A 16,088-nucleotide genomic window follows, 5' to 3' on the forward strand; every position below is an offset into this window, starting at 1 on the left:
TCCTTCACATAATTGCTGCCTTACCAAGGACATCTGGGAATCACCTACATGTGGCAATAGCTTAAATAGACAGTGTCATGTGTTAAAAAGCTTATCAGCTTTCACCATCATTCTTAATACAAATCGTAATTTTTCTCCATCTACATCTACATCTACCTCGCTAAAGCTGCGTGAAGTGGTTCCACATTAGTCTTACACTGATACAGTGCTTAAAAGCCTTACAGAAAGTGATGTTTAGAATATTTTTCAAAAAGCAATTTCACCCACAATTGAACTTCATGTGTACTGAGGGTAATTTCTAGTGAAAGCATCTTTTCCCTAGTCAGCCCTTTGTATCAACAAATCAATGTCAAAATAAAGCATCTGTACTATAAGGGGCCAAGTCAGATGCACACACATGAGGCAAAGCTTGAGGACGAACTGTGAGCCTGGATTCCCGAACAATGTAAAAGGAAATGGAAACTCTGAGCTGCAAGTTGCCATTTACTCCCCACATGTAAACATATCTGCTCTGGGGCAGCTGTCTGCTGGTAAACTCAGGAAAGGAAGAGCTCAAAGTCACAGAAGCACATGAACTCTGAACCTGGAACTAGAGATATGCTGGCTATAAAGTACTGATATGTTCTTTTTTTAAGTGAAAAATACCAAGGTGCACAATCGCCAAAATAAACCAGGATGATCAGTGATTTCTCTAACAGGATATCGTATTTTTGTTAGTATAGCTAGGGATGAATAAGCCAGATGTTTGTCCATTCTGACTGTAGCAATTATTTGACGTGAACTTCCATTATTATGACTGATTTTGGAATGTAACAAATACTTTTTTCTCCCCCTCCCTGCCCCCCCAAACAGAGGGAGTTTTCCTGTTCATTTTTCTTTCCACGCATTCTCAGATGTCATGGAACACAGGAACTCACTGCTACGACTGCTGAACACGAAGCCCAGCAGAAAACTACACACAAAAATGTTAAGCCTGAACATTTTCCACACCATGAAGAAAATACTTTGCAATGGTTGTCAACAATTTATGTCGTTGTTGTGAGGTCTAGAAGAAAAGGTAATACGAAAAATATTTGCCCCTAAGTTTAACAGATCATAAGCTAATTGGATGCAATCTGTACTTTCCATCTTTTGCTAAAGAAAGATGCCAGGGCAGTATTTGCCCTGCCAAGGTCAGGGCACTGGAGGGTTTTGATTGCTGACACCCAATCCATGTTTTTGACTGAACCAGCAGATATGGCAATTCATTCTGCCTTCCTTCAAAGGAGACTTATTATCTCCTTTGGCTGAGTCTCAGGCCTCAGCTAACAGTCACTGCCTGCTGGCAGCAAGGGCTGTGTAGGAAACTTGGCTCCCAGGAACACACTTAAATTAAGTGCTGATTCCCTCGGGACTCCATAACAAGCTATTTCAATCTTTTCCTCAGAAACACTTACTTTTCCATAAGAAAGTAATTTTACCATTGAAATGCCAAGCAACTTTAAATTGGAAACTAAAAGCTACCTCATAACCTCTCATAGTTACTCACTTTTAATATCAATTGCTGTTAACTTTCCAAGAGCATCCCATACAATAAACAAAAGGCACAAGGACTCATATAGATCATTTCCTGACTATAGACAATAAAGAATTACAGAAAATTCATTTATTTATCCCAGCCAGGTGAAGAAAACCCTTAAATCTCAATCCTCTGACAAGTAAGGATACAATTCCTTTTTGTGGGTGTTAAAGACCTGCTTATGTATGCAAGCTGCAGATATTGGATTTTAAATTCAGGGTGGGAATCAAAGGACTCCAGGAGTAGCACTGTGTGACAGAAAGCATGCTTTATACATCTCCACAGCCCTGCTTGCCTCCCCGTCTTGAAAATATACAGAAGTGCAACTGCAGTGATTCCTGCTCCAAACCACCAATTTAGGGCATGGTTTTACACCATGGCTGAATCAAATGAGCACCCTGCCTTGTTGAAAGGATAATTCTTGCTCATTCTTAAGTCTTCTTCCTTTCTCTCCTGCTCTCTCCCCCTGCTGCCCAGACTTTTTGGCATTCATTTAATTGGAAGGTAAACTGTTGCAATTTGCTAAACACAAAGCAAAAACATACAAAAAAACCACAGTGAAAAAAAAAAAAAAAAATTGTGAGTTTTTCCACTGGGCTGTATTTGAATTAGTTGCAGTAATACCAGACAAGTATCTGAACATGTTCAAACAAGCAGCAGAAGCAAGGGAAAGAAGGAAGATACATTTCAGCTCTGGAAAACTTAATTCTTCCCTAGCCACCTTGTCAAACCATATTCCGATACTGAAAATGTAAAATCTGACATTTTCTTGCAGCTCACTATAGCAATAAGCTCATTATTTAGATTTATTACTAGAGATTAAAAACAGAAGATGTCTTACAAGCCACAAACAATTCATTCTAATAGAAATTAAGTGAGCTGAATGTGGCTTCATGGGCTACATGTTTCTCTGAATACCCCTGCTAACCTTGCTGGGTTTTACAGTCACTGTCTCTTAATTCCTGTGTCCTACACTCATGTGAAGATCTGTAACTCCTAGGCTAAGTGTTGGGCCCTGACAAGAATTGCAATGCATAGCTGAATACACTAGCCAAATATACACAGTCTCTCCTTTTGTAGCCTCCTTCTATTACAACATTGACCAGAAAATTCAAACAAAAGAACTGTGAATTTCAGGTTGCATCCTTTCACCATTCATAGCACGTTTTCTTTGAGGTAGCAGAGTAACATTTGCTCGTAAGACAGATGACCACGTTAGGAGCACAGTTAATGGCACGGGAATAAGGCAATTACATTACATACTTTTAAAGATCACCATGGCCTTTGGCAAAAGAATTATTAGTCTTCTGGTAATTACAAAATTAAAACCTCGCCATTTCTATATTTGGAGTTGCGTGGAAGGAATAATTAAGAGCAGCACTGCTGGCTCTTCATTTAAGGCCATTCTTCTACAATTCTGCAAGGAGTATATTAACTTATGGTACCCACGGTATTCCCCTAAGGGCTTAAAATAAATTTCATCACACTTAAACCATGTTACTCAATGCATATCCCACTACCAGACTTTCATTTACTTCCATTTTAAAAGATCCGGCTGGCTGAAGCTCCTGCCACCAATACACCTTTCACCAGAGCGAAACTGCTTTCTGTTGAGCTCTCAGGTTTTGGGTCCTTCTACACTCCCCTTAAAAAAGCTACTGAAAACGGACATTGAACGTGCTTTGAGAATTCATGTTACAAGCATCTGGGAAACACTAACTTCAAGGGGCAGGCAGAGAGCCTGAAAATTTCTTGCCTGGGAAAGTTCTAAGCATTTCATCAAATGGTGATGAAGCAACCCATGCTTTAGCATCAGTATTGTACTGTTTTGTGAAAAAGGAAAGAAAGGATGCAAAGAATCTTCCTCTTGAGACAAACCACCATTTCAGCATATGCCCTGGAAGAAGACATACTTTCTGAAGGGCACCAGAAATACAGTCTGGCAATGAGTGATGATACAGGTAGTGAGCGAGAAACAGAATTTTTGCAGCCAGACAAGTTACCATCAAAGCCTATCACATCTCAGAGACTAAACCCATTCAAGCAGCACCTCTCAGCACATTCCGGGCTGTGGGTGCCCTCAGACGGGCACGGCTGGCAGAGGGGGAGAGCCCAGGAAATCGCTCTGCTCTTCGTTCTCATCTCAGAACAAAAGCAGCTGCGCACGGACAGCAGAAGAGCGGCGGCGGCCGAGGCTGCGGCGAATGCCACACACCAAAGGGCCGCTGAAGCACGATGATCAATGCTCCTGTCACTGGCGCAATCACCCGAGGCACGCCGGGCACGGAGCCATCCATCACCGCCGTGCAAGCCCACCCCGCCGTGCGCGCAGCTATCTGCCCTGGGCAGCCGCCCCAGCAGAACCGCCCTGGCCCCGGCACCGAGGCACGTGCTTGGAGAAGCGCTCTCCATTCTGCCCTCCTAAAATCCGGGGAGCACTCGCTTATTATGATAATGATTTTGCCCACGACTTGGGCATTGTCTTTTCTGTGCACCCATGTAGTCCATCCCTCTCCCAGAAGGACAAACAGGTCCTGGTTTTATTTAATCCCATTTAAGTCTTTGCTAGGAGACAGAATGCCTTCCTTTCATTATCGGCCTGGGAGAGGACACCAACAGCACTATTCTCGACAGCACAACTGCATCTTTTAGAAACTCATGGAAGAGGGCATCTCCTGTTATGGATCCCCAGGAGGAAGAGTATTATTCCCCTGCATTAGCAGTTTGTCTTGATGTAAAAATGGCCTAGTGAAACATCTGATGCAAAGGCTGTAAATTACTCTACAAGCCCACGCCAAGAACTTTGCTGGAGAGCTCTGTGAGAGTGGAATTTATCTTACACAGAGTGCAATACATGTATTAAACACGTACAAAATTTAAGATATCAACAAACAGAAAGACGTTTCACGGAGACAGAGAGCCCCAGGTACTGTTAGCAGTATTTTAGGAGACAGGAAATAATGCCTAGTAGTGAGAATGTGCAGCATAAGCCACACAAGAGCAGAGGAGGGTGAAGGAAGCAGGCAGGTAAAGCCCACTGTGCTGCACAGAATTCATCCAATAGCCACATATGTGGAGAAATGCAGCAGAAGCCACTTCGGAAATCACGGCAGTTTTTCATGGAAGTTCTCCAATATCTGTTGCAGGTTGGTTGTAATCATCTGTAATTTTAAAATAATATATACAAAACTGGTATTTGAACCCCTACTCAAAGTGTAAGATTGATGGTCTGTGACAAACTTATTAATATGTATTTGCTGTTTTCCCTATAATTTTTCAATAAGGAAAAGGAACTCAACCGGTTAAAATTGCTCTGGAAAATAATTGTGTCTGTTAAATGATATGATGTCATGGGTAATTTATCTTACAGAAAGAATTACAAACTGAGGAGAGAGAAGGTACTAAGGTCACACACCAACAAATTCCATCTTCTCACATGGAACTCCCAATTAAAAATGCTGTCAAAACCAAAACCAAACCACACCATAATTCTGCTGATTTATACAACAAATCCTCATAACTGCTCATGGCTAAACTAATTCTTTAATGCCTATTGTGAATTTATTCACTTAACCACAATTCATGTAATCAGGGCAAAAGAACTGCCATTGCAAACTACCCATTACCATTTCTGAAATATTTCTACGCTATTAGTTGTCCCTCTTTACTACAGATTATAAATTATTAATTTTTTTTTTCAATTTCTCTTCATAATTGCCCATCATCTTGTCATCTTAGCTACTCTATCATGCTTTAGCCCTCCCCAATATTTTTGTGCTTTCTTGCTCCTTGTGCAATGAAGAACCCCAAAACGTACACTGAATTCCTAATTGGCTTCTGGAAAGGCTGAACCTGCAACATTTGATTTATGAAGCTGTTACTCAGTCTCTCGGGAGCTCTGTTTGAGATGCCGTAGATGGAGGCAGCACAAAGATACCGTGTCCTCATGCATGTAAAGCATCTGCTTGTCCCTGAAGCTTCATTCCCACTCAGGGCATGCAGCCAGTGCCAAGCTGAAAATACATTAGATGCATGTGCCTTAATCCTGCAGGTAGCAAAGCTGAAGATCTTGAGATTGTCAGCTTCAATAAAGCTGTCAGCATAGAAAGTCAATGATAAAGGGACCAAAAAATAGGGCCACCATATAAAAGACAGGTAGACCACCCAAAATTTATAAAAGGCTGTAACCTACATTTTCTCTTATTGTAGTAGAATCTAATCTGTACTCTCAATCAAATCAAATTAATCAAACAGCAGTTTTATAAAACTGCAAAAATTAAATTACAAGGTCAGAGCATTAAACTGTCCCCGAGATACCATTCTGGATATTAATCTTTTCTTTTAATGTATTATTTTATAGAATCAGAGAGCAGCCTTCGAACACTTTCAAATATTTTCAACATCTGACCTTCAAAAGCACTTTGGCTATTTGCCAAAATACCACTCTTCCCAATAACAAATCATACTGGCCATACATAACCTAGCATTATCTCATTAACATGTTAAAAAATGGTTTAGAAATGAATTTACATCCCTAGACATGAATTCTTGAACTTTTCTTTAAAGCTAACCTGATTAGGTGATAAGATCAGATATGTAAACAAACCTACTTTCTGTTTTCAATGAGAAATAACTATTTTTCTGTAATTATTTTCTGTTAAAATACCTAGCATACAATAACACATATAGTTTGTTGCCTGAAAACTAAAAAAACCCCAACAAAACAACAATTTAAAGTTGGCATATTTTCAGAGAAGTCACACTATTTTTCCTTTATCTTGCATTATCATAGAGTATTTCAAATCTGTAAATAAAAATATTTGGAACCCTTAGCATCTGCACTTTTCTTCCAGGAACATCTAAAGACATAATCTTAACCTTTTTCCCAAACCACATAATTTGAATTGGGCTCATAGAGATGGCAGCAAAGGATGAGAAGAAAACATATCAGAGTTCTGATAATGAATAAGAAAATGTAGCTTTAAACAATAGCTTTTGAAACACCTGTTAACAGAGCTCTCAGCGTGCCTGAGTTTATGGAATACTAGCAGAAAACAGAAAATCAACTCTGCAAAATGTAAATTTTTACTAGATGATATTAAAACTTTGCCTGCTACAATTACCATAATCAAAAATGGTAATCAAAAATACTTTATGTCCTTTTCATATTCCACATTTGTATTGACTTCTCTGGATCCTTGATGAATTAAGTCAGCCATTCCGAAAGTAAATATACAAAGTAAATAGACAAACATTGCCCCTCAGTATGTGTACATTATTAACAATTTTAATTATAAAAGCTTTCAGAAAACAAAGCACTTCTGCCTGCAGATTCAGAACGGGTCAGAAAATAAAAAGCAAACACTGGTTTCTCCAACATGATGTAAACATCTGAAGAAACCTAATTCTTATACAAGTTGTCCATAAAAAGAACATTAGGTTTCAGGATCAAAAGGTCAGTAAACCAACCAAACAAAAATCTAATAAAGAGCTAACATTTTCAACTGATATTAAAAATAAACCATCCGCTAAAATTAAAATTCAGCCTTTGAATTCTTAAAGACTTGAACTCTTTATGCATACTCTGCCCTGCTGACCCTTGCTAAAGGGTGTAAGTCAATATGAAATACTCACAAATGGAGAGAGGATGATGGATTTTCTGCCAAATAACCCTAAGCAAAAGTAACGCTGTTAGCTGGGGAGCCTGCTTTTATTTCCTTTGCCAAGTGACGAATTAAGAGAACTTCCTAGCATACATGAGGTTTTACTCTTTGCAATTTTTTTAAGCCCTGGTTCTTTTCTTCTTATAAATAAAAACAATACAACCAGCAGACAGCAAGAGAACAAAAGGAACTGCTTCTTATGTGTTGGGAGTTTTAAAACTAGGTAAGATTGCTAACTTGGGGAGGGAAGGGAAAACAAACAGAAGTTGCAATGTCATCAGTTTCTTCTCAGTAGAATGGTATTTTATTTATCAGGAACTGGGCAGTGCCTCTACTTTCTGAATGAATGACAGATCCTACCTATCTATTTTTACCCCTGGGTTACTATCCTGAGACTGAGAATAATGGATAGCCCTTAACAGTTGTACACTCCATTTAGCTTATGAATATCACTGCCAGAGGAAAGAGCTGTGTTAATCTCTAACATGTTGCAGAAGAGGTCAGCATACAGGACATTAAAATACCATGTCGGCTTGTAAGAAAATTCCTGATGCATGTTTAAGTACTGGCAGCTGCCATGGCTCTACAAAAGCCCGGTTACCTTAGAGTTCCTGTTATAGCAGTGCTTGTCATCTCCCCGTTCGCTTTGGCGAGACAGTTTTTGCCCCCAAGAAAGCTCATAAACTGAAAGAACACAACGGGAAGAATGGGATTATATATGCAGGCACAGAGGCTGAAATTACTTGCTTAAGGCCATAAAGGCAGTCAAGGATGGAGGTGGGAATAAGATGTATGGCTCCTGTCAGGCACTGCGGTGCCACAGCCACGTGACAGACCGGGACATCTCCATCAGAGACCGCGTGCTGCTGCTGGCAAGCAATGGACTCGGCAGCTTCGCCTCCTCGTCTTTCACTGGGCCAGAGAGAGGAGACAGGACAGGTTTCCTCATGGCACCAACTCCTCAGGAGCCAGCCAGCTCTAGTTACCAGCCAGCCAGAAGGAGCACTCACACCGCCCTTCCTGCCTCCCCATCACCATCGCTGCACGTTCCTCAGGTGTACAATCCCATCCCAAACATGATCTCACTGCATCTCTGTTCTACTCTGAAAACCTGTATGAAGGGAAGAGAACTTGGATTTCTCAAATAAGCTACATCTGTCCAGCTCTCTGCTTGTTTGTGACCCAGCCAGCTCAGCTGCAGTGTGATACTTCATTCAGCACACAACCAACACACAAATGCCCCTTCACAGCTCCTAGTCTGTGAGAAAACCATATAATTCCTTTTCTAGTGAGGCACAGAGCGGCATCCATCAACCTGGAAACAATAAAAAACCCATTAAAAATAACTGTGACAAGGCCACGCTATCTCCTAATTATTTCCCATCATGTAACCATTAAAACTTCTTTCTTCATACTGAAATCACCCAAAATTCTCTAAATGTCTGGTCTCTCACATGACACATGGCCTGAAAACAGTGGTAACTTTTGGTCAATAGGAGGAAAGGCAGTCAAATATACAGCTTTGCTATCCTACAGGGTTAACGTCTTAAGTAGAAGATAATGTCACTATTAATTACAGAAGCTCTAAAAGAGAGGAGAAGACAGAGCAAATTGCTACTCTAGGGAACAAGTGTCAGAACCTGCAAAGGAAATGCAAACAAATTACAAAGGTCTTCAGACCCACAAATTAAAACACAGAAGCTAGTGATGTGAGGTTCCGGTAATGTATTAAAATCGGAATTAAACTCCTGAAATACACAAGAGCTGAATGCACTGCTCTTAATAAAGTGTGAAGCAGAGTTTTCAAAGTCCTGGAAGAAGAAGAAAAATACAAACCACAACACTTGTATCAACATCTTAAATAAGTTCCTTTTCTTTTGGTGCCTTGTGCCTGAAAAGTATCAAAACCTATCTTCAAGTAATGGGGGGAAGTCTGAGTGACTACAGGCTTGATAGTTCTCTAACAGAGTTTTTTGGAAGAGAATAACTTAAAAAAAAATTGAAATCAGTAAAAACTATAACCTTTGTCTACCAAAGGGAGGCTATGCCCGATTAAAAGCTTTCTCCAGTGATGAAAATATGACAATCCATCAATGATGAGGAACAAAAGAACCTTCTACAGCAATACACAGGAGCCTGTTAACCAGGCTAGAAGAACATTACTACATGATTAAGGGGAGAACAGGCAGCCACCACACGAGAACTGTGGGACAGGAGAGAGGATCAGCCCCAGGGCTCCCATTTACTATTTGTTAAACCTTATCAGCAGAAAGACTAAGGAACACTGATGGATTTTATTGGCAATAGCAAAGCTTGAAAACTTATCACACGGGGAAAAGCTTCTGTGGATTTATGAAGAAGAGAAACAGAATAAAAGCTATTAGTAAAGAGTTACTGCCATTGGAGAAAAATGACAAAAACCTGACCTACAGTTTGGGAACTTCATACTTGCAAACATGGGGGAGGAGTCTGTGAGCCTAGCAGTATTGTCGACCACAGTCATGTATGGAGAACGTGTGCTTGAAAAGTTAGAGACAGTACTGTTAAAAATTGTCATTTGAGAAAGAGAGGACTATGCCGTAGCACAGTATTGCAAAAACAAGAACAAATGAGTCCAAACTGGCCATGGCAAGAGTTAAAAATCCTAGCTGGTTTCAAGCTGGAGCTAAGTCAGTTTTTGAAGATCACTTGATATGCTTGTCAGAGAAAGCAAAAAACTCAGCTAAATGGCTGATGATTTATAATCACATGTTATTTTATTTCTGTAAATTGCCCCTTGCAATTCTGGATATAAACAGCAGATTTGGGAACAAACATTTACAAATATGCTTTCTAGCAAGGAAAGACAGAGTAAATGTTCATCTTGTTTTTTAGATTTTTTTTTTTTTTTAAGGGAAGAAGGTAAAATCTCACTAGAAGACAGTCCATAATTTAGGAGGTTTTTGTCTTCAATATAGCACCACCTCTCCCGACTGGACAAAACATCATTTTTTTATGCCAAGTGTAATACTGGTTAGACATAATTCAATGGTTCATGATTAATACCAACTTTCAGTTTTGAGTTCAGCTTTGCATAATTTATACGATTTCAAATTAATTCAGCTCTGAAATACAGTGACATATGACACTGAAGTCAATGCTAGAATGCTTCCTTACATACCAAAACATTCAGGACAGCTCTCTTCTACTCAATCTTTATATTCATATTTATAAAAGCTTTATATTGCAATGTATGCTAAAGAGCAGAAGAAAAAAATTATAGAAATCTGCAGTGACAAGGTAGAACTTTCTCAAGGACTCTGAACACACAAAAATATAAGAAAATATTTCATTCTCATTTCACATAGTATTTCATAAATTATTTCAAGACTGCTTAAAGCACTTTCTTCAACAGAAATAGTAATTTAAATCATTGTAACCTGACTTCCAGTTGCAGCAAGCTATAAGCAAGCATGATTTGCACCCAGATTATTTGTGACAAGGCAGTAAGTAAACTCAGCTTTCAGGAACTCTGACTTCATGCCAGCGAAGAAAAACACATCACACTACATTTTGTCTCTGAAGACTTTCCTGCTTACTGGTAAGAAAATTTGCTAAGAAATATTTTAAAAGCATGAAGAAGGAGATGACTCTTTTTTTTGTTCCCACTTTACAACAAGTGAAAGAAATAGAATTTACTTTTACCTCAGCAGTTGTGGGGAAAGTAATAAAAAGGACAGCCTGGATGTGAACTGCACCACCACTCACAAGTGAACGACACAGATTCATGGATCCTCTAGCAGTAATGGTACCGTGTTTTCCAGTTTGTGGTACCACTGAGACTTGTATTATTAGACCATGACTTTAAGAGCCTCACAGCAATACCAACTAACCCAGTATCACCTTCCCTCCCCCTGCCCCACTGTCACAGTTGTGCCCAGCACAGCTGCCTGAGCAGCTGCACTACGAATGGGGTCAGAGAAAATACTGTGAAGTTCTGAACATCCCTTTTCTAGTTTGTAGTGCACACAGATCAGAGTAGGCAAGTAACACCTACACTGATAATGCTCTCAACCAGCCCGTACTGTGAAACCATAGCCGCACTTTAACCCTTTAACAAGAACAGCCACCTTGTTCAGATAGCAAATACTGGAATGAAATCGCACTAAACTTTGGAAATTTTTTGTGAAAGTAAGAGTGAAGAAGTCAGAGATTAAATAATGCAAGCTAGAAAGATGCTGGGCAGATTCTTAAAAATTAGAGCTTTCTGGAGGGTCACTGCATGGAATCCCCTTCTAATGGTATCAAGCAAAAAAATATTAGAAATAAATCCTTGAACTTGACATTTAAATGTAATAATATCATATTACTAGTGGTGCCAAAAGAAGTTTAGCCAAAGTATTCAGGCTTTATTTCCTTTTTTGGAAAAAGAGTACACTAAAAAATGGACTGAAGTGTCTTATAACATTAAAAAAACCTACTGAAGATTATTCACTTAAGTGTATTAAACACATACCATTTTTATACAGTGCTTTATAAACTTGTTAAACAATATCTGCTCTGAGAGTATGTAAAACGTATAGCCTTTGAAATAAAACTTTGTATGTTCTGAAGAGATACTTAGAACAGCTAGCATCATTAGCTTACTCTAACCAACTGAATACCGACACAATAAAAAGAGTCAATTACTTAGCTTATAAAAATTTACTGCGTCTACAAATTCTTTCCAATTACATCAAGTGCGCCAACTAAAGAAAGAAACAGAAAGTGAACTTTTTTTAAGTCGGCAACAGTTTGCAATAATTCCCCTCTTGTCACCTGATAAAACACACCAGGACCAAGGTGCCCAGCACAGCATGCTCTCAGCATCAAATGTGACACGCTTATCGGGAGCAGCAAAGAAAGCAATCGACAAACATAAAGCCCAAACCTGAAAAACAAACTTGAGAAGAACTTTGATTTAGGATTACAAGGATCTACTTATGCTTCATCTGTCTTTTGATTTACAATAACCCCTCTCTTCAGCTGAAACACAAAGGGATTAAAGAGATGGCTAGGGTAATCTGTCGAGTTGTGTAATGCAATAATTTCTGACAGCTCAGGAAAGCCTCGAGTTCAGAGAGCCACAAAACCTCCAGCTGCAGGGACTCAGCAGCTGTGATGATGGGTACATTCACTGTGCCACAGCATGGGTGCTCCCCATGCAGGAGCTGCCTGCAGCCACCCTCAGTGGGCCACTCTTGCTCCCAGCAGGGCCAGGGGGAATCTGCAGGGAAACACTAAAAGGCTGAGAGGACAAACAAGTGCAAACCAGCCAGTGGCAGCTGCAGCATCGCACTTGAAGTTCAGTAGCAAAACTCATACCAAGAACTCAAAACTAGAGCAAAAAGGCTGAGTTATCAGTACATAGCAACAAGGCTCAGGAAAGAGAGAAAGGAAAAGATTAGCTAAAAGACTTATGTTGGAGTCCAGGGCATTCCTTTGGCTGCCCTGGAGGGTCAGAGACCTGGACAGGGGGGTCTGGGACCCTGGCCCAGAGCTCAGAGAGACATTGGCTTTGATCTCAGTCCATGGGAGACTCTTCCTGCACTGTGGGAGGGGTTGCAGGCCACAAGAGTGTGAAAGATAGTAGTTTAGCTTATCACAGGGTGAAAAAACAGTAAATTTAGGTTTCTAGCTTTGAAGTGAATGGGAGCAAGATGGAGGATTTGGGGCGTTGTCTCCTGCTTCTTTTTTCTTCTTCCCTCACTCCATTTCAGCAGTGACGGTGGCACAAAGTAGTTTGAAGAGATTGGGTCAAAGCAGAGATGACCTGTTTAGTATAAGTGATAGACATTGGCAAGTAATGATAAATAAAGAATACGTAGCAATTCGTATAAAAGATAACTACTGCCCAGCTCGGGAGGAGTTAGAGTCGGAGTCGGGGAGTCGGAGCCCGAGCAGCTGCAAACAACTTTCGTGGGGCACTGAGAAATTTGTAAGATAAGAAATAATAAACGAAGCATGCAACCTTGAAAAATCAGAACCTGAAGACTCCGTCTCTTTCTTCCGGTTGGCACAGAGCTTTGCAGAGGGAAAAAGACTAAAACCACCTGAATGTCGGGGAAAGCCCACGACAGACTTAAGCTAAAAACCTAATGAAGGCCTGTGATTCACTTGGATAGCCAAAAATGAAGCAGGGAATGCCTTCAGTTAGTGAGAGTTCACAACAGGACTCAATAGTTAAACTTCACTTATACTTCTTGTAAAGCAGACTGTCTACATCACTGTTACCTGACACTACTCAAAAGGCACAGCATGATGCCATTCCAGCTGAAAAGCAAGCAATGCAGGGTAGAGAGAGAAAGTAAGGTTTAAAAATAAATTTTAAAAGAACACTTTAAAAGGTGTTTTATTTTTTTTTTTTCCCTTGGCCGTGGCACATGGTCACACAAGCAATTGGATCTACACAACACATTGGTTTCTCACTGCTGGCTGTCCCAGCTCACCCTCTCCTGCACCAGCTCTGGTGTTTTTGTGACTCTGGGCTGAACTGCTTCTGTGTTAAGTCAGCAGAAAACTAAGCCAACAAAAAGGGCAATAGGTTTCTGCTGGGATGTCATGCAAAAACAGTTGAGCACAGGCTGAGAAAGGAGACAGGCTTAGCTACCCTGGCAATGCAGGCTCAGTCTGGTCAGCTAGTGCATCCACAGTAGCTTTACTGGCACTTGAAAGCTTCAAATGAGGCTTTAATACTATAAATATTTATTTCAGCAAAACACCATCTTATGCGGCATTCTCATTTTCCCCGGTTGCACGAAGCTGCTTGCCCAGATGCTGTCTGTTGAGGGGGAAGGAAAGGGCTGGCTTTTTTTGTTATAGTTGTTTTCAGTTGAGACCAAGTCTCCAGTTTAGCTTGTCATGTGGCTCTGTGAACAGGTGTGCTGGTGAAACAGAGGGGTTACAAAGGACTGGAAACAAGCAGCTGGAGGAAGGAGGGTGCTTAAACCAGGACAGAGAGTTAAAAAGTCTGTTTGTTGCAAATTCAAGCCATGCTATTCTCCTTAATACTGTCCACACACTTAACAGGAAATTTTGCTCTAAAATAAATATGCTGCAAGGAAAAAACAAAAATAAAAACAAAAAAACCCACCCCAACAACTAGATATAAACACTAAATACATAAAAAAATAAATATATGAATTATATATATTCTATATCATCATCCCACCTCATGATGAGCTAACATCTGTACACCAAGATATTTATTCTACTATTCAGGAAAGTAATTTAATTGCAGAATATGTCACAGACTTCTTATGTTCCTGTTTTGGATGCAGCTGAGAGTATTCTCACAGCCTGTGGTTCCTAAAATGTCTCTTCTAGCCACAGGGCTCTGCAAGATACCTAACTCTATTCCTAGCACCTTTTGAATTCTTTCCTGAGCTTATGCAACTAACCAGCATGGCAGAACTGTACTGTAATCACTCATACAAGATTTAATGAGTGTCAGATCTAATGCACGAGAACACTCCCAAAAGGGAAATGTAGAACAGTAAAAACTTTTACTTTTAGCAGGAGTAAACAGACTTGCTCAGCTACTTACCTGACTGCAGCATAGCTGTCCTGTGCCCTGGCTGTCCGAATAAACGACAGGATCAGCTTTTCCCTTGGAATTTCAATGGCCACAGAGGGCTGAGGCAAACTCCACAGTGAGCAGGAATGCAGTGGAGTTTCTTGCTACTTGCTTTGCTGTGCAGATTCACAAGGCACTGAACCCTCCATCTCTATGGATGTCACCTCAGTGTGGACTGGTGCACACTTTGTACCTGTCATTTTAGACTTCAGTTGTGCAGGGTAGGACAGGACAGTATTTAATTAACCAGTGGGTGCTACATGTAGTCTCTGCCCACGTGCTCTGACTAGTTACCAGAAAAAAAGTATTTTTTTAAACCATAAAGCTTATGGTAATTACAACCATTAGAACAAATATTTACACTTTTGACTACCTGCAAAGTTTATTTAAGTAGGCCACTCTATGAACTATAGCTTTTAATAATCTAACAAAGACTACAAATCATGCTGAAGCTTCTGGCTCTGCAGAGCAAAGGCAGTCTTATTCTGAAGCCAGTTTCATGGGGATTTGTGTTCTGTGGAATAAAATCTGAACAAGAGCCTTTAGCTGGCAGCACACAAAGGTTTTCCTATACCGAAGCTACGCTGCTTTGTCTCCCAACAGAGAAACTGGAGCCAAAGACAAACAAAGCAGAAAAGAGCGTTAAAGACAAACAGGTGGATAAGACTGAAAAAAACCACAAGAAATGCAAGGATATGCTCTCTGTGCCTGAGGGATGCACTCAATAGAAGAGAATCTAAGGCAATACATTTTGGGCTCCAAAACCTGGATCAAGACTCAAGACTGTCGCCAACATACTTCCATTCAATTGATACACAACTGACTCCTCGCTTGAAAGGATTTCACACTGCAGAAACAAAGTCACTTCACATGGCTTATGAAAAATGTTAGCTACCTTAAATTCTTTTGCTCTTCATTCAACAAAGACATGCAACAACAAACATGGCCCGATGAAACGGGAATTCAACTGTCATTAAATAATTGTATTCAGAATGCAAAATGTTCTTCTTTGAATGGATGTTTGGTTAACGGAGGGAAATAAACAGACCTTCAAGCTGTACAACACTGTAAAAACCAATCCTTTTCCTGTATGTAGGTATGACATAAGCATATACCTACATGTTTCTCTACTAGTTTAAGGGTGCTAGCATAAGAAATCTCATGTTTCACATTCCTGCATCTTTTCAAGAGCATTTTTCTACAGGTACCCGAAACTCAGCTTTAGGATTAATGTAATTCAACCTGGGTGTTCAGGACTCAAGAAAATGGCTGC

At 40.1% G+C, this 16,088-nt stretch overlaps 1 protein-coding gene across 2 annotated transcripts in view; it reads right to left on the reverse strand.

The window, feature by feature from the left end:
- MTHFD1L (methylenetetrahydrofolate dehydrogenase (NADP+ dependent) 1 like) overlaps positions 1-16,088 on the reverse strand; it is a 145,781-nt gene that overhangs the window by 71,461 nt on the left and 58,232 nt on the right. The gene's annotated exons all lie outside the window — the stretch shown is intronic.

The sequence above is a fragment of the Hirundo rustica genome, chromosome 3 (genome assembly GCF_015227805.2).
Source record: "Hirundo rustica isolate bHirRus1 chromosome 3, bHirRus1.pri.v3, whole genome shotgun sequence".
NCBI lineage: Eukaryota > Metazoa > Chordata > Aves > Passeriformes > Hirundinidae > Hirundo > Hirundo rustica.